The sequence below is a fragment of the Tachypleus tridentatus genome, chromosome 12, assembly GCF_004210375.1.
Source record: "Tachypleus tridentatus isolate NWPU-2018 chromosome 12, ASM421037v1, whole genome shotgun sequence".
NCBI lineage: Eukaryota > Metazoa > Arthropoda > Merostomata > Xiphosura > Limulidae > Tachypleus > Tachypleus tridentatus.
Window position 1 is genome coordinate 66,599,998 of NC_134836.1, and position 20,792 is coordinate 66,620,789.

The 20,792-nt window shown below is 33.2% G+C and overlaps 1 protein-coding gene across 3 annotated transcripts in view; it reads right to left on the reverse strand.

Annotated features, from left to right (window-relative positions):
• LOC143235233 (uncharacterized) overlaps positions 1-20,792 on the reverse strand; it is a 44,471-nt gene that overhangs the window by 14,743 nt on the left and 8,936 nt on the right. Inside the window, exon 2 of one of the 3 annotated variants that reach the window (XR_013018981.1) lies at positions 18,713-19,146. The exons of the other annotated variants lie outside the window; for them this stretch is intronic. The gene's annotated coding sequence lies outside the window, so the exon portion shown is untranslated. Of the gene's footprint in view, positions 1-18,712; positions 19,147-20,792 lie in introns of those variants that run through there. 3 annotated transcript variants of the gene reach the window in all.

The following is a 20,792-nucleotide window of genomic DNA, read 5'->3' on the forward strand; positions in this document are numbered from 1 at the left end:
CAACAGTGCACATGTTGCGGTCTTGGTGTGTTCCAAGTTAATTATGTTTTCATAAGACAGTACTAAGATATCAGTTTTATTGAGTAAGGATGATTATCTTGAACAGGTTAAGCTGTGTGAGCACAGTCTTTTGGCCTTGAAAGAGGAACAAATCAATTGTCTTTGTTTGTGGACATTCTGGAAAAGCTACTCCATGATTACCTGTGTTAGTTGTTCTCTGGTGCCAAATTTTAAACTTATAGACTAGAGGAAAGGCAATTCGTTAGTTTCCCATAGTCAACACTTGGTATATTTCTGTCTCACTCTACTGTCAACTTTATAATATACTCACGATCTCAAAGTGTGGAGTACTTTGCTTTTTGTATGCAATAACGTAACATGAACCAATATTTTAACTAGTCTATCCGTTGTAAAATAAACGTAGTAAGAGAAAGGCGTTGTGTGTATAGGATCGAAAGGTTTCCATGTCTATTTTTACCATTATATAAAATGTAATGGTATATGTAAAAATATAATAAATAGACAATACAGAAAGGTGCAGGATAAGGGTGGCCGATTTTAATTTTCAGTAGAAAAAATAATCTATCTGAAAAATAATTAAAATTCTAGTTTTATTTTTATAGAAAAAAGGAGCGTGAGCAAATTTTACATGTTAACCTAACAACATAAAGAAAATAAAACGCTGTAAAATTAGCCCTTTAATTCGGTAAAAATCTTTGGAAGTGCCCTTACGCTCTAACTGCAATACCTTACCCATATTTCTTCCAGTTATTATTGCTCACTACCGTTTTGCTCTCAACGATGAAGCCTCAGGTAAAGTCATCAATCACACGAAAGATACGCATCAAGTATCCCACCACACCCTGGCTAAGCCAACACTTAAAACCACAACCACTGCCACAGCAACAGTCCAAGTCTGAAATGCGGCAACATTTGTTACTATGAGATTCCATTCGATCATTAATAACACGGTTTCACCCTCTCACGCGGTGTACAATATTGTAAAAAGATTATTGATTGTAAACTGTCATTCTAGCGCAAGCTCCGAGGTCGGAAAAAAAAAGTCTTTAAAATCTACGCACACTTCAATAAACTTGATTTGAGAAATTTTGACGAAAGAGCTCTTTGTTCACCACTTATGCAATCGCTCTTTTACAGTCAAATGCACATGATAGACAAGAAAATGTTTCAGAAGAAAGAAAAAAGCTCAAACACTTAAAGTGAAAAAAGTGAAAGCTTTTACGGTAAGATTTTTTAGAGTCAAATGAAAAGTATGAAATAATGCTACCATTCATTCGTAACATCCGTAAGGTGTTTAGATGATTATTGAAGCAGTTCATGGTAATAATTCTTACGAATTATTATTTGCAGTGAAGAGGAACATTTAAATTTCATTATTATTTTTAGTCATGCCTTTCAGATTACAATCAGGAATATTTAGAATAGTCTCTTTACTCTAGAAATAATTGAAGAATACCAGATCTGTCATGTAAAACACGCGTTTTTGAGAAAATATATATGGTAGAAACATTAAGAGGAATATACTAAATGCTTCATAATGCACCTCTAGTAAAACGACCGTAGCTGTTACAATATCATGACAGGCCCGGCATGGCCAGGTGGTTAAGGCACTCGACTCGTAATCTGAAGATCGCGGGTTCGAATCCTCGTCACACTAAACATGCTTGCCCTTTCAGCCGTGAGAACGTTATAGAGTGACAGTCAATCCCACTATTGGTTGGTAAAAGAGTAGCCCAAGAGTTAGCGGTGGGTGGTGATGATTAGCTGCTTTCCCTCTAGTCTTACACTGCTAAATTAGGGACGGCTAGCGCAGATAGCTCTCGAATAGCTTTGCGCGAAATTCAAAACACACAATATCATGACTGGAAGACTGTTATTATTGTTCAGATGAATGTCGGTGTGATACATATCTCTCGCATATCTTTGTCATTTATCATCTATATTTGCTAATTCACACATCACCAACTTGTTTATTTACTTTCACTATTCATGGGGTCCACAGATTACATCGTACTGAGTAATTTTATATTTTTGTCTGTCAGAACACTCAGCAAAAATAATTGAGCAGTAAATCTAGGTGAAATCATTCATTATCTTCATAAATGTTCATTAATGTGTGGCAGTAAGAAGTGGAGAAATCCTTCCTAATTTGGTCCTAATGTATTTGAAATCTCTCTGCTAATGATTAGTCAGACCTGTCTTTCCACGGTATTCGAAAGCCACTTTTAGTTTTTCAAGTATGTAAATTTTCAAAATGTTGATACGTTAAGTTGCAAAACTTAATTCTCGAAGTCAAGCTTGAAAATACGTCAATGAACACTCACCATAACAACTGAGCGATTAAACAACTCACCTTTTTAAAGAAAGTAGAATTTATCTCATTTACGCCAATGAAAATAAGGCCAAGTGTTTGTTATGAAAAAAACAAACAAACGTGTTTTATTATACTCTACTTCATGTTAAACCTGTACGAAAGTAATGCTTAAATTAATTTTCAAAGGCTGTATAGCGTCGATGTTTCGAAGGTGGGCAGGTGGTGGAAACTCGTCGTCTGTAGGCCGTGGGTTCGAATCCCAGTCATACAAACCATCCTCGCCTTTTAAGCTATTTGCTGAACTCAAACACTTACACTGAGTTTCTGTTATACTACATATGAAGTTTCTATGATTCCATTGAAGTTAAGTACAGTGTAATATGTTCTTTCAGCCAGTGGAAGTCTATTATTTCTCATATTATCTGAGTGACAGCACTAAAATTTACTTTGTCATGATCGTTTTGCAAAATTATGTTTTTTTTAGATTCAGTCAGTTACAATAAAAACCGTTTTGCAATATAAATTGAGAAGTAGCTATGTAAATTTGCAAAATTTACATATATATCTTGCAAATATATTATAATATTGTTTTCGTAAGCCATATTCTGTGACGGTAAAGTACAGCCATTTTATTGAATACGGCACCTGGTGTAATATTATTTTAAGAAATAAGAATTATAATTTAATTTACTTAATGAAATGAATGAGCAAACAAAAACAGTAATGTTACTGACTTAATAATGCTGTTTCTTGTTTTGAACCCTTAAACAATTTTATGCCTTATTAAATTCTTAAAGTCCATTTTGTGTATAAGGCATATACAATATCTGTAATATTGCAAAAGCTAATTAAAATATCATAATACAAAAGATGAAACTTCTTGAAAAACAGAGATGGATTTGAAATTTCTTTTTTGATCCTTTATATTCTTTCTGAGGTGATGTGTTTAAATTGAAATTGTTCTAAGATATTATTTAGAATATTATGTAACTTTATGATATAATAGACTAAACTTTCATAATGATTATACCATGTTTGAATATTCTACTGAGAAATTGCAATATTTCTATCTCAGAATTTTGACAGAAAGTTCTTGATGACGGGCCAAACACTTTAACTTCTCAATATTATAACTTTCTACTAGGTGGCGCTTTCATTTGTAGTAAATTACATACTCATTATTGAACGAAAATTAAGTAAATTTTACTTCTGCAATGTGAATGGAAGTAGACAAATCTCCTCAACAAAGTGGTTGTGTATGTTTCCTTCATCTTTACACAGTAAAATTAATTTGTTGTTTTAACATCATTTTAACAATATGTCTAGTTGATGAACTAATACTGTCTACATGAAGAGAAACAATTTCTCGCAAACCCACTATCGTATGTACCTTAACAGTGTAGCATTCTATATCAAGTACCAAAAAAAAAATAAAACCTAAGTAAGTCTTCAGGACAAACCACGTTCCTTATTCGTAATGTTACATTTGAAGGGTCAACAGTTCAGGTGCTTTTTAATATTTAGATATTTTTGTTTCATTAGCATACTATTAAACTGCACGGTTATATAAAATATAAATACTTGACGAATTATTTCTGGTTTACTCCATACGAAAAACGAAAAACACGTCGTTAAGAAAAATGTATGACTTCACAAAACGTATTAAAATACATGTGTCCACATCTCCGAGACGATGTAAGAAATGAGTTACGAGCCATTTGTCGCTGATAAAGTGACGTAACAATGTAGTTCCACTTATAAACACAAGGAGGGGCCGTTCATTAAGAGACGAAATAAATTAATTCTATTTACAAACAAATGCAAGGTAAACCGCTGACAAAGTGACTTGACAACGTTACTCCACTTATAAACACATGTAGGATAGGCCACTGAGAAACTGATGTGACAACATTTTTATATTTACAAACATATGTAGATAAGGCCGTTGACAAAGTGATATTTATCACTGTTCTCCTATTTCAAACACATTCAGGATTGGTTGCTGACAAAGTGATGTGACAACGATTTTCTGTTTATAAATACATGTAAGATGAAAGAAGAAAAATCATTACAAGTCTGTTTTCATCTTCTGTTTTGTTTTTCATTTTCGCTAATTCATCCAGCTTTTATGTAGTAAATGTAGTTATTTTATCTAAGCTGTTTAACAGAATTTCAGGATAGCTTGTTTAGAATGTTTATGTATAAGGCAGTAGTAGCGGCTTTGTAAGGTATACACAGCTTTACAAATCCATGGTTCTTGAAAGATCTTTAGTTCTCAATTCACAATATACTCTGTATGTCTATTGAGTGTAATATAAATCTGTGTGACGTAGTCGCACCTACGCGAATGAAATATTTCTTCGTGTCACATGAAGTATCCCAAACTTGTTAGATCCACGTGATTCAAGATGAAACGAAAGTCGTTAATTAGAGAAAAAAGTGAATAGAAAACAAATAAACATTACCCTCCAAAGTTCCAATAAGCAAGCAAGGGTAAGTTCATCTAATCTGTAATACTTCAAGTAAGGGGTATTACAGGTTAGATGGACCATTGGAAAACAAAGAAAGATAAAGGTTGGAAATCGTATATATATTGGAATATGTATGCACATATTTTGTCATAGTTATGACTTAATTGCTATAGAAGTTCATAATAACGTTCATTTGAACATATGAAGTTGGATCATTCCTCTTAGAACAAGGAAATTATTTACTTTACTAAACAAAATGTAAATGACTTAGAGCAGTTATAAGTGTGAATTTATGAAACTTTTGTGACCCTAAAGAACTCTTCGGGTTTTTTTTCTTCGATTTTCCAACATTATTTAATTTACCATAGTGAGCCAGTCCTAATATTCCTAATTGCTGACTTCAAAGCTGTGGTTCAGATGATGTCTATTCTAGGTCAGCATTTAGTAGTTACTGTATAATTTTATATACAAAGCAATGAGTTTATGTGTTTAACTTTATCGTGACTCAACTTTTTGTGATTGTTTTAATCTGCTTGTTTGTTCCACAATTTTGCGCAAAGCTAGACAAGGGCTAACTACGCATAGCTCTTTATCCCTAAATTTTAACCAATAGACTAAACGGAAATCAGCTAGTGAAGGAAACCCACAGTCAGTTCTCGGGCTACTCTTGCTTGATTAAAAAATCAAGACTCATATAGCATTACAGCGACGCTATAGTGCGGATCTACTTTGTTTTTTAATTTTTTTACGAGAACGGGTTACATATCCCGAATGCCCTGATTCGTAGACCAGGCTCTAATGAATTTGAGTAATTTCTATGATACGTTTCTTGAGTACATTAAAAGTCAGATATCTGGCGAACTATGAACATTGGGTAGACGTGTAAAGGAATGTTAGCATAACTCTAATGTAGCAATAACTGTGCAATGTTTAAACAAGCTTAACTATAGCGTTGTATGAAATTGTTTTAAAAATATTTGTTCTCGCAGTGTATTAACTGATCAATCTTTAAACAAGTTTTTGTGATTTATCAAATATACTATGTTTAAAGAAGCTTAAGCCTAGCAATGTATCTACAATATTTATGGAAGCTTTAGCAATGTATTAACTGTGTAATGTTTAAACAAGCTTTTTAGTAGTATGTCAGTTATATAGTGTTTATATAACATCTCACTATCTTGATTTAAAAAGATTAACTTATCAAGATATATTGCATCTTTTGTTACTTAGTTATAAGGTTACACCAACAAATATTCTTTAATAACTGGTTAATGTTTTGTCTTGAAAACGGTTTTATAATTTTCAAAAATACTAAAGGAAAGAAATATATGCAAAGAAGCTTCAATACACATGCATTGCGTTGTTTCATTCATATTTTTTTTTTGTAATTTTTCACTGTGAAAATAAATCGAACGATTCGTTAATGTCGTTGTGAAAACGTACCTTGACGTCATGAAATTCAAATTAATTGACTAATTGTTTCACTATTGTGATAACTTAGAATGTAAGAATCTACACAATTATTTCAAAGATGTTTTAAGTTGGACTTAATGAATTATTTTCTCAAGATTTGTGTAACTTATTTAATTATATCATTCAATTTGATAACATTTTAACAAATGACATCTATAGAAAGAAACGGATTCAATATTCAACATAATATATATTTTTATTGTTGTTCTTTCGTCAAAGAACGGAAAACTTAAAACTTGTACATTATTTAACAACATACTGGAAGTATTACAGTTAATGATTCGTAAACATTCATACAACCGTATTTCTACTCGATCATTATTTCAATAACTTACGTTCTTAATATAAAAAACAGGAATATATGCAATAGTTTAATAATATTTGCGATAAATTCTACTTAATATTTAAATCCATATTCAACACTGACAGAGTCAGCTACGTATTTCAAACATACATGCGTATTGTTAGGCAAGTTTCGAAGCGATTTTGGTACGATTAAATAACTAAGTCTAAGAACTAGTCATAGGTAATTATATCAGCTCACTACTCTGAACTGTTGTTATAATTAAGAACATGATTATTTTATTGATTTGAAGCACGTACTATATACTGTGTCGTTTTTACATAACATAGCACTGTTAGTCAAAATATATTCATTCAGTGTAGCCAACATTTCGAAGTGTACAGAACAAAATATATCCAGTAGATTGTTATGTTTACTAGTTAGGCCTAGTTTATACACGTAGTGTGTCAGAATTCTGTTCAAAAGTCTCAGCCCATTGAATAACTTGCACTATTGTATGGTAATATGGGTTATTATTGCTTTTTCGTTGCTTGTATTTCTTGTTCTCTTAGATTTCTAAGTAATTTGTTTTAGAAGAATGACAATATAATAAATGTTATCAGCTGGAAATATAGTCATATCTGACCGAAATATAGTCAGTCATTAGATGCCTGACTTTATTAATTATATATATATATAAATTATTATTATTATTATTTTTTTTTACTGAGAAGCAAAAGCTAGAAAATGTCTACCATGCAATGGAAAAAAGTTTGTCCGAAAAGGTTGTAGTATATTAAACATTCAATTGCAGTCAGACTGAATATACATTATGTTCTTAAGTGTTTTAAGCTCAGAGCATGAACGGAACAGGATACTCGGCAGAATGACTTCTTTTTTGAATAATCATTCTAGAACTAGATCTATGTACATCACATTAATTATAAAACAACGTTCGACAGAACCAAGATGCTTGAAATCAACAGAAAGATGTTTTTAATATTATTTGCGTGGTCTAAGTTTATCAAAAATCTATATTACAAAAAAGTAGTAATTTTTAACATCTAAATAAGTTATAATATTTTAAACATATTTTTTGTTTAAATAAATTGATTCTTCTACTTTACTTCAATTTTTTCTACTTTTCTTCCTTTTTAGCAGAGGATATAATATTTTGGTGTATGATGATATATAATTGTGCTTTGGCTGATTTCATATTTTGGTTATGATGATATATAATTGTGTTTTGGTTTATCTCAAGAGCATAAAGAGTTAATAATTTACAATAGAATCATGACTTGCAGCTGTTGGCACTGACATTGACAGGAAATTATACATATAAATACAGTTAATATGTGACGTTTGATGATATACGACATTATGCAGAGATGCCAACTATTTCAAATGACTGAGCGTAATGATTGTAGACAGAGCCCTTTATCATTTGCGGCTACTAGGCCTGACCAATGACTCTAAGTTGCAAGTCATGATTCTTACTATAACTATTATTATTTATTACTGCTATAGATTGCTCATTTATGACTGTGTTTTGTGTATTTAATAAATAAATTTAAAAAAAATTCTTGATCGGCGACAGTTAGGGGTAAATTATGAGCAATGACAAATTGCGTGAACATCACTTCTGCATTTATGGTTTCATATTCTGAATTCTAACTCATAAATGTCGTTATCTGCATCGTTTTTGTCTTCGCATCAGCCTTTTGTTGGTGGGATGCCGATTTTGTATGTCTGGAACAGTTGTTTATCCCGCCATGCGCCACAGAAAGATCGATGTGACAAACTGTACAAAACGCATGACTGTCACTGACTTTTGATGCAATGACCGGATATTTTGCATTATATTCTTTCCTAAATTTTTGATTCACAGTTTTAGTCCTTTTAGATTTGTCAGAAACAAGACAATCTGAGGTCTCTTTTTTTTCCAACTTGTGAACGATCGCATTGGTGTTTCTATGCCGCTTAGAAAACGAGAAATATCCATCTACGCGAGCGCTGATTGGCCGACAAGCACTGATGACGTAACTATGAATTCCACCACGTACCCAGTATGGAGAAGCACCGCACTCAAACTATTCGTAGACGTCGGAGACACAAATATTTTATATTATTTCAAGCACAAACATGATTATCGCAAGTAGCCATTTGAACTATGTCTTTTATTTATTATCAAAATTTATTTGTATCTTACTAGAAATTTTCTTTTCACCCCTATCAAGCCCTGGGGGAACAATTTATCACTTTATTGTATAGACCTATATAATATATAATAATTTGTGAGTTGCAAAAAGTCGTAATATTTGTCTGTATGAGCTTATAGTCGTAATGTATACACCAAAATCGTAATGATTACGCTCAAATCGTAATGGTTGGCATCTCTGCATTATGAAGTAGACCCTTATTACCAGTTTCCTGGGATTTTACAATGTACCGATATAATTGAAGGACGCGTTTAGTCCTTAGGCCATTTCCTTCTCTATCTCTTAACATCTTAGTGGTATATATTTATTGCTTATACCTGTCGCCACCAGGAAAACTGTAAATCTGCAATATCTTGGAACAAAATACTGCGTCTAATGATACATTATTGAACTGTCTTGGTGATGGAGATGACTATGGCGACAAGCTGCAATAACTAAAATTGGTTACATATATTACTTACATGAATGGTTTTATTTTCTAATATCTGCAAATGTTTCTAGGCACAGAAAATCATTTCAAATTCATTTCATTAATACAATATAAAATACGTTTTCACTGAAACTGTATTACAACAGGATACCTAAAAATTGATGTAAAAATCACAATTAAGCAAAACATAAGTACATTTTTCACTAAAATGAAAGTATTTCCAATATTATTGTTCAATAAAAGTAACCATATAAGTGTACTTGTAAAACTATCAACAGTACGTTTCTTCGAAAAACAATAAAATTTTTCGTTCGTGGCTCTGTTATTTGAAATTAATTATAGTCACCAATACTACTGAAGTACGATGGTCGTTGGTATTGTTTTTTCTTTAAATATTTCGTTGAGATATAGCTAGCTCGTAACGGACTGTGCTCCTTAGTTTCTTTTAATACATTAATCTTTTATATCGAAAATCCGTGTTCGTTACTGCACCAAAACCTTAGGTTTTTTTCACTGCAACGAATTATATTTCAGGTAGCATATTTTATGAAAATTTCCAAATTAAGTATTTGTAAATGCACCACAAGATCATGACACCGCGCTAATACAATAAAGTAGGCTTAGTATATTTTAGTCCCAACTCACTAATATCACATTTGCGTAGTAACCAAAAAAAATAAAAAAATGAAACGTTGCCCAAAAAAACACTCCAAGAAAGTCATGTAAAATAATTACTTTTTACTTGTAACTTAATTGAAAAGTAAATTATTTTGAAAAAAAATCGTAGTTAAATCATGAAGTTAGTGGATAAGATACTCTAAACTACAAATTATAATGCACAGAATCACCCGTTCGCGAAATACCTCGTATCACACACGCTAAGGGTTTTGATCGCTAACATTACTAAGCCTACTTTTGTAAGGGAATAAACTTTGTTATATCTACTATATTCTAAAATTATATGTATTGAATTGCTATTTGTAGACAATGTGGAACTTGTGAAAGAAACGAATTTCTTTCTTCTACTTTTGACAGTACTATCTGTACCACTATTTGTACAGATTACAGTACTATTTGTAACACTTATAAAATTATCCATGTCATGTTTTTAGAATGTACATTATCTAAATTGGAATTCCCCAAACGTTTTTAGCTCAAGGTCCGCAGATCATTCCTTATTTATGTAATAAAACTATACATACTGAGTACCTTAATAATATTGTAAATTTTGTGCATTTACCACAAATCCCGTCCCCGACACTTTCCCGCAACACCAGATTAAGAGACCTATTCTAATAAATCATAAAGAAAACGCTAGTAACAGCGTCTAACATTAAAATCTTGGATACACTGCAAGCCAAGAGTTCCCACGGTATTCCCCTTGAAATTGCTTCTTACACCTGTTTCTTTATACAAATAGGAATCTAATACACGAGGTGGCTACAAACAACCCATTAAATATCTCTGCTCTTAAAGTACCCAGAACAAGCAAAAACATAGTTACAAATAAAACATCTTGAAAGAAAAAATACTAAAAGTGAATAAATATACATTTTTTTCCATGATCTAAAAATAATTTCGCTAGAGTAAAATATGGGTAGACATGCATCAGTAAATTGGTTTATCAAATTAAATTTATAAATGAATACATAATGGCCCCCCAGTGGCTCAGTGGTATTTTTGCGAACTTACTACGCTAGAAACCGGGTTTCGATACCCGTGGTGGGCAGAGCACAGATAGCCCACTGTGTAGCTTTGTGCTGAATTCAAAACAACACCAACAATACATAATGTCTGAGAACGGATAACATTTTATTACATATTTATTTCAATGCCAATGAAGGCAGGTAAAAGCTGGTAAGAAAAATCATTTCATTGCTAGTTTACTATAGGGGTATACTTGTTACTCATTGCTGGTTTACTATAGGGGTATACTTGTTACACACACTATCACTATTCTCAGATGCCATGTGTGTAGACTTTGATAAGTGTTTCTTACACAGATTTCAAAAATATGTGTTTCGTGGTGCCTTTCTGTAACAAAATGTACATTTTTAATATTTAGTTGAAGTATTCAGTCTTATGTGAATAGGTTAATGACTTGTGTATAGGTATACCAAACAAACATAAAGTTAAGTAAGTAGGTGGATAGAAGGAACAGTTAGGAAGATAAAAATCTTAATACATTACTACGTTATAAATTAGTTACGAATCTACCAGAGACTCGCTTGTCACTTATTTTAATAGATTTACAATATGGCGATTCACTCCCCAAGCGGATGTACTAAATACAAGCGGCCTGCAATGGTACCCGTAATATTCTAGGCATTAAGTTTCACTCTTTAGCGTCGTTTTTTATAATTTCGCGCAAAGGTACACGAGTGCTATCTGCGCTAGCTATCCCTAATTTAGCAGTGTAAGATTAGAGGGATGGCAGCTATTCATCACCACCCACTGCCAATTGTTGGGCTATTCTTTTACCAACAAATAGTGGGATTTACTACACCACTATAACATCGCCACTGCTACAAGGGCGAGTGTATTTTGTGTGAAAGAGATTCGAACCCGCGACACTCTCATTACGAGTCGAGTGCCCAAAGCACCTGTCCATGCCAAGCCTTTTAGCGTTGACGTCATGTAGTAAACATTTAAATCGTTGTCAAACTCATAACTTTTTTTAATCCATTTGAAAGTGATTTTTCAGGATCTATTTGGGTTTTCTACCACATTTAATAGCCAGACAGAGCCAGGTGGTTAAGGCACTCGACTCGTAATCCGAGGGTCGCGGGTTCGAATCCTCGTTGTACCAAACATGTTCACCCTTTCAGCCGTTGGGTCGTTATAATGTGATTGTCAACCACACTATTATTGGGTAAAAGAGTAGTCAAAGAGTTGGCGGTGGAAAGTGATGACTAGCTGCCTTTTTTTCTAATCTTACACTGCTAAATTAGCGACGGCTAGCGCAGATATCCATCGTGTAGCTTTGTGCAAAATTAAAAACAAAATTTTTTATCGAAATTGGTTCAGCGAGCTCCTCACACAAATTTATGACGTCAATAATGGACAGACAGATGACTGTGTTATATATATATATATAAATAACTCAAAAAGTGATATTTAAGAAGTTATTGCCATTACGAATCTAGGAAGGAAAACGTAAAAAACATACAATTCTTTGTTTAAATTTGGTAAAAGTGAGCGAAGGCTTCGAGAGCTGGTCATTTCGATCATATTAAACTTAATTTTTAAGCTGTTCAAAACATAAGAACAAATTACATATTCGTGAGTCCTTGTGTTAAACATAGATTGAAGTGATACAGTCAAGTCAGATTTTCATCACTTTATTTCCAATTTACCTACGTATTTCTCGAGCTGACCTGGCCAAGCAGTGGTTGGAGAGATGCATTGACGCGAATCCACCTGTGGCAGTACGCGTGCTCGGCATCATCCTCCGCGTCTGACCAAGTGGCCCTACGGCTCGTACACGTGCCACGAAGCCTTGTGATATTTTGTCCCTCGCGGCTATTATTCCAACATGAAGTTCATTGTATTGCCACGTTTTGATTACAGCACATCTGGCTGCCAGCTGCTGCACGGTGTTTTGTTTTTGTTTTTCATCCATAATTTAGCCTGCTGTGATCTTATGCAAGTTACATAACTACTTGATTGTTACAAGAAGCATCCTGTGTAAGCAATCAGCACTGAGCTGACAATGATGGTGTGTAAAGCTTTGGTAACTACCCAGATAACAAACAATTCATGACATATCAATTTTTAAATTTAACAAATACAGGTTACGCAGTATGTAATTCCAACAAAGCTCTCCACAAACCATATATTGTAGTGTATATACATAGTACATTATTAAATACAATCAATTTATATTTTTTTTATTTCTTCTTTTGTTTTATGTATATTTAGGTTTGTTTGAAGAATAACCCAACATCCTTTAATACGAAACTCAACTTATCTCAGGTACTAATTGTAAAGGATATTTGCAAGGTCAGTACTTGGAGGTTTCAATTACTGCTGTTTTAGCATGAATTGGAAGTAACTGGTTACAAACTTATGATATACAAAAATAATTTGGCTACACATATTCATACTGTATTAAGTAATTTATATATTTAAATTTGGCTTTTCTGTATTTTACATTTTGTGAAGTTTCTAAAATAATTTACGAAGTCTATCAATCAATGCCATATAATAATAATAGGTCGATAATCAAGTGGAATAAAAATAAATATTAAAGTTTACGAACTAAACCGGCGACTCATCAAACAGGACAAAACCTTTATTTATACACACGAGTAATTTATATTTATGACTAGTAATAGTGTCGCATTCAAACTGTATGAAGGAGATCGTGTATTGTTAAACAGCGTAATCCGGAAATTAAAACAAAATAATATACACTCCAGTAGCTTACATTTCAAGATCAAACTCAGAGCAAATGGGTCCTACATTGAAATGAATGCATCCTGGAATACCATATACAGTATACAGATACTGTGACGACGTAAACTCGTTACAATTGCCGTAACTGAAATTGCCTGAGCGACTAAAACAAAACATACCTTAGATTTTTACAGTGATAGTCTATATAATATCTTGTAAAGTAAGGACAGGTAGTGAGATCCTGCTGTCTTTCTAATTCTGGACCCTTAAACATCATTCTCATTGTTGATAAGTTTCAGTACTAGAAATATTAATTATATTGTTTGTGTTGATGCCACTAACAACTGAGTATCTAGGCTTTTACTATAAGTTGAGAAAACAGCCATCTAGGCGCCTACAGTATCTTTCTCTTCATTAGCCAGATCAAGGTCATACAGCACAATGTCTGGTTGTACTCTGACTGATTGATCTTTTTTAATCTGATTCTTGGTCAATTCACTAAACAAAATATCAGTCAGGAAATCATGGCTTTAACTTGTCAACATATTAAAAATACCTTTGTTCACCATTGGACTGCTGTGACTCATAATTTGATGGCATGAGCTGTGTAAGGAGGATGTAAAGACAAGTTCAGCCAGAAATAAGCAGCTTATGTGCCAAAGTCACACACAGTCTTTAGGCTTGAACATTTGTCTCTACTGTCCTGTCTGTGGATTTTTGTGTGTCTGAACTGTTGAAATGGGTTGAGAAAAGTTATCATCCTCGTACATTAGATGGATTGTGGAAGGAACAGGGATGAATAGTGTGCTTTGTACATGAAAACCTTACGTTGGAGCCTTTTGCAATGAAAACTACACTTCAGATGTATTATCAACATATAGGGTCTCCAGCTAGAGAATGATTAGATAAAATAAGTTATATTTTATACCCTCCCGCATTTGTGACACCAATTCCACTATTCATTTGCATGAATATCCATGATTAATGGACAACACTATAAAAAATAAGCTAGCAGTAAAGCCTCGACTAAAGCACATTTCAGTATCCATAATGTTTAGTCACAGTGAAATATGTAATAGAAATTCGGTTTTTCGGGTTTGACAGTTATGCTGTTATCTTGGAAAGGATGGTTATAAAACGTTAGTATTAACAAATAAAGCCTGAGAAGCTACAACATTTTTTCTTTTGTGTTTGGCTGTAGCCAAAGTGCATTTTTCACACTTTGGACACACTAACTGTACAATATCACAGAAGAACTACACTTTTCTGTCTTTAGTTACTAGTGTACATTCTTAATATTACTATCCCAAGATTGTCCATTGACCTGTTTTATGCAAACAAAAAGTAATATGCCAACCATTTACATAAAACACTTCTCCCATCCTAGCTCTCTCATGATAAGATAATTAAGTCTTTCATAATGTTTAACACAGTTTAAATAGCAAAATATGAGATTCACACATATCTTCTCAAATTCTAATTCAGTCTTATTTATGCTGTCATACTCTAGATTAGATTGTCAGTAGCGCTATGCAATATTAGACAATCAATTAATGGACACTATTCGGTCCTTTAAAACATTTCACTATTTATGTCGTTCACTATATCGTTCACTCTCCTCTTCATATTAGTCTTAGAAACATTCTGATGCAAAAGGAAGCTTGTGTTCAAGTTTTATTGGACACATACTACGTATACCTAAGTGACGATGAATGACTTGATGTTGGCCATGTGGACCTGAAAACATGCTGACACATTCCACCAGCAACCTACTGTGTGGCTGTGACCCCAGGTTGTTTAAGCAATCATCAGTCAGTATTCTTTCAATTGTGAAGTTACTTTCAAACGTAGTATACCTGAAGGAACACTAACTACAGAGACAGTTTCTCTTCTACATCACTCAAATGCAAATAAGTGCTTCTCCACTCTGTTGTCCATCAATGAGTCCACTTGTTTCAAGGGCAAAATTGCACAAATGTATTAAATATACAGTGATACACTCTGACGTAAAATCAAGATCCTTGTTGTCCTAGTGTCTACTAAAACTTGAATCTTAAATTAAATTAACTGTCATAACTGAATACAATCAGATTCCCGTATCTATAAATTTGTGGACATATTGAACTCAGTCTCCACTAGTTTAAAGTAAATTATGTTATGCTACTGAGGTCATATAATAGTGTTGAATGTCCTGCATTTCTTAAGCAGTTGGATGAAAGAGGACTTGCCAAACCATATTCAAAACACAGTTTTCATCCCTAATACTAAACACTTTGTCAGCGATCTCTTCTACTGCAACTTTTGGGAAGACATATCTAAGATACAATACTGAATCCAGTGTCAGATACAATTATTGTTTCCATTTTATAAGCATCATCATTAGAATAAAACTTGAATCCACAACCTTTAAAATCACAGGAAAAGCAGTTGGGATTTACTTTGTTATACACTCAAGGCATTTTAATCTGAGAAGACGTTCTGTTTCACAATGAAGTGTTACAGCTAAATGTTATAGTATCTGGTAACACCTGTAGCCGTTAAACTCTTGGTCATCTTGTCTGTTGTGTCTTAAAGGCTGTCATTTCTCCTTGATACTACACAACAGCACAAGCAGCCACCATAATAACTGCCCCTGACGTCATCAACTCCAGTGCCCTTTTGAATGAAAGCTGGTTGAATAATATCACAAAAACAGCTTCTGTCAGAGACAGGCTGTACTAAAAACCTACGTGTGCTACAAAATTCACTTTAAGAATCTGTCACTAAGAACCTATTTACACTCTGCGCAGACCATATGCGCAAATAACTCACAGTTCACGGAATCATTCATTTCTAAGCCATGAAATTGTCAATATGAATTGTTAAGTTCTTTAAGACTTAAAATGTTGATGTATTTGATGGAAATGTAAATATTTCAAAGTTACTCTTCCATCTATGACATTTTTGTCAGTTGCATGAACTAGTATACCTACTATCATGGAAATAAGACATTAACAGTGTATCAGAGGCGTCTTTATTGCCTTTGTCATTCTAATGTATCAAGAAACGTGTCCTAATGCATATGGTGTCCTCAGGCAATGTATTTAAGCTACAGAAACATGTAGGGAAACAGGTTATTATAATTTTTTATACTGATTTCATGACTTTGAATAACCTATTTAGCTGAAAATCCTCCACTTATTCTTATTACCTATTTATTCTATTTTGTAATGTTTCATATCTTAATTTTGGACCATGCTTATCCCGACCATTTTTGGGTAAAAATGAGTCTAACCAGTGCGTGCAATATCTCATCTAGACTCAGAGTATCAAGGCAGTTCATTGGTTCCTTGTCTTTATAGTATGCAAGAAGTGCAAGAACTTATTTCTTTTTAAGATTTTGCTGCATTCTTTTATTTTTGTCTCAATTTCTGAGCTTCCTCTTTGTTATCAAAGACCTCCTTGGTTTCATTAAATAACAGGATCACATTTCAATGTACGTAGCAGCGAACAGATTACAAACAGAACAAAAACACATTCAAAATAAACATTGAAATATCGAACGAACCCTTAGTCACAGCAGCAAAATAATCCTTATACACTAGTATTGAATTGATTAGTTGTAAAATATCCAGGTAAAAGAAATATGAAAAATAAAATGTTTTATAAAGAAAAAATTAAACGCAGACTGATGAAATGAAGAAGCTGAACATGGTTCGAAACAATAAACCGATCTTTATGGAAACTAACAAACACGACACTAACAGTTTCGGCTTCACACTTATTGTTCTGATTAAGATTTGAATATTTATTCTTGACTGGTTTCTCTCTACATGTTTGTGTGACGAATGGTGCAAGGACAAAATACACTTCACAAACACACGAACAAGACTGGAATAATAATGTAAGACAAGACTTTAATTAGACAAAATGTCACTTTGGTTCAATGTTCCGTAACCAGGAGTTACCCACGTGAGAGGTCATACTTGTACTATATTAACGGGATCATGTTGCCCTCACATATACTGATCAGAGCAGAATACTGTACTACCACTAGCTTTGAACATTAGCCACGGGATGCTTGAAGTGATTTGTCATTTCAAGCAGGGGAGTACAACTTCGTAGAATGGCCTCTACGGTACATAATATACTTCTAACTCTTTCATACCAAAAAAATGTTCTGAACAGTGTTTTTAACCTGAAAAATAAGGAGAAGATCATACTAAAAAAATGTTCTGAACAGTGTTTTTAACGTGAAAAATAAGGAGAAGATCATACTAAAAAAATGTTCTGAATAGTTTTAACGTGAAAAATAAGGAGAAGTGTTAGTAAATCATTTTTCAATCAAGTATTAAAACTGACAAACAACAGTAGTTACTAAACAAGTTTCAACAATTACCCTAAAAATATTTAAATTTTAAAGACATTAATATATATGTGAATACATTGTGAACCTTGGATATGTTTTTAGTTTTTTTAAAGATCATTAATTTTTTAATGCCGTTTAAGTTTTTTAATATATACATTACACTTTTTTAATGTAGCTTCCTTTTAAAAATCACAGTTCATCTAGTTCGATATGAAATTAGAAACATCTAAGTTCGAACTTTGATGACTGATTTGAACTACCTGTCAGAAATTTTGGCCGTCTTTAAAACCTTTTATTGCTTTACTTTTAACATGTAAGTAACTCGAACTGGAAAGGCCAACTTCAGGTGACTGACGGTGGTTTTTACTTACCAGTTAGTCGCCCTGGCGAGTTATGATTATTACAGTTACGCTACAGAAAGTCCTTTACAACTTGAATTACTGTAGTTTTTTGTTGGTATTGTAGACTAAATGTAAACATTGGTTTTATGCTATTTATGTTATTTTAAAGTTTGTTTTGTTTTACCTTAATTTCCTTTTATAAATTTTATAAAATTTACTTTTAACTTTTTACTAGATGTTTGGCGCAGATAGCCAAACTGGTTTGTGCCATAAAACACTAAATCAACCAACCAATCAACCATATATGTGAAAAATTTTAGTAAGAATGTATAAAGTTAATTCACTGAAGTTAAACAGTTTGTAACGTTTGAAATCTATAAACGTTCGAAATCAAATACCTGTTGTTTTCTGACTAATAAATACATATCACAGTTATAGCTTTTAAGGTTTATAGTATACTAACGGTAGCAAACCAACAATATAAACTGTCTCTTGACACATCGATTTATAAACTTTTAATAAGCGGTTCTCGAAAGATTAATCGACAACAATATTTGAAGACAACCATTAAGTTTAGTTTGTTTTGAATTTCGCGCAAAGCTACACGAGGGCTATCTGCGCTAACCATCACTAAATTAGCAGTGTAAGACTAGAGGGAAGGCAGCTAGTCATCACTACCCACCACCAACTCTTGGGTTATTCTTTTACCAGCGAATAGTGGGATTGACCGTCGCATTATAACGTCCCCACGGCTGAAAGTGCGAGCATGTTTGGTCCGACGAGGATTCGAATCCGCGACCGTCGAGTTACGAGTCAAACGCCTTAACCACATGGCCATGCCGGTCCCACTATTAAAATAAATATACATTAGTAAATTCGTTACAATATATATATATTTACATATTCGAAAATGCGCAGTTATTTTATATGACGAAATAAAACAATTATATGTTCATCAGAGGTTAATAACTATAACCAAATACTTACGAGAGACGTACAAATCGTCGACGCTTTCTCACAATTATTATTTTATAATCCTATCAACATTTAAACAAGATAATAACTAGCTATATTTTCAAGTTTAGTTTGATGGAATCAATGCATTTTAGCTCTGAATAAGCATGCTCAGTTACGTTTCGTATATTTGTGTTTGTTACATTCGATGCCAAAAAATATGTGACTGTTGGGTTTCAGCGTAAGTTTGAGGATATGAAACTCTAATTGACAGTATTCGATTCCCACTGTCAGTACCACGCAGGTAGCCCATTGTAGCGTTTTGATTAAAAGCGCACACAACAATATGTGGGTGAATAGACCTTATTAAAAACAACTACATAAAAATTCATTGTATAAAAAAACTCACGGTGACAGTGGAGGAGGTTCTATCATGATCTGGGGTGCTTTCTTCTTCCATGGAACAATGGAGCTTCAAGTTATACAGGGGCGTCAAACTGCAACTGGCTGCATTGGCATGTTGGAGAGAGCATCCTTATTGACTGAAGGCCCTCGCTTGTGTGGAAATGACTGGATCTTTCAGCAGGACAACGCTGCAATCCACAATGCCCGCAGAACAAAGGACTTTTTCATGGCGAATAACGTGATTCTTTTGGACCATCCAGCGTGTACGCCCAAACTGAACCCCATTGAAAATGTTTGTAGGTGGATGGCTAGGGAAGTCTATAGAAATGGACGTCAATTCCAAACAGTGCATGATCTTCGTGAAACCATCTTCACCACTTGGAATAAAATTCCAGACAGCCTTCTGCAAATGCTTATATCGACCATGCCAAAGCGAATATTTGAAGTTATTCGCAATGACGGCCGTGCAACTGAGATCTCTTGTTGGGCATTTCCTACCCTGTTTAGGACTTATTTTTGGTATGGTCTTAAACTTTTGACCAGCTAGTATTTAGGCTAATATTATAGTGTTTACATTTTCGCTATTAAATGCTGAAAAGTTTTTTATTTTTATTTTCCCTTTTCTTATTTTCATCTTTCCAAGCTCTACTCAAATAAGTGGTTGAGTCTAACAACGCAAAATGTATATTTTTTCTTTATGTTCATTGTCCTTAAGATTTTGGCCAGCAGTGTGCATATATATATATATAATGAATGTATTGCAAAATAGATTAGTTCTAAGCACCATAATAAAGCAAAAGTACTTTCATAACATAATAAAAATATTTGCATGGATATTTCTTTCAAATTATTATAATCTAATTAGAATAGTTACGTTTCGTCGGGTGATTAACATCCTTTGTTTATATAACAATTATTTAATAATTCTGCACTGAGATACAGAGGCTTAACATTTACGTAAAACCCAGTCTGGTTTTAACAAATAACATCAGAAAAACCTTATTTAACTTGAAAAACGTTGAGACCACATTTTTTGTTAAAACGATAGTCAAACGTTAATATAATTATCCCAATATAAGTAGGTATATCACGAAATTTCACTCTCTAGCCAAGACACGACAACTTCAAATGAATA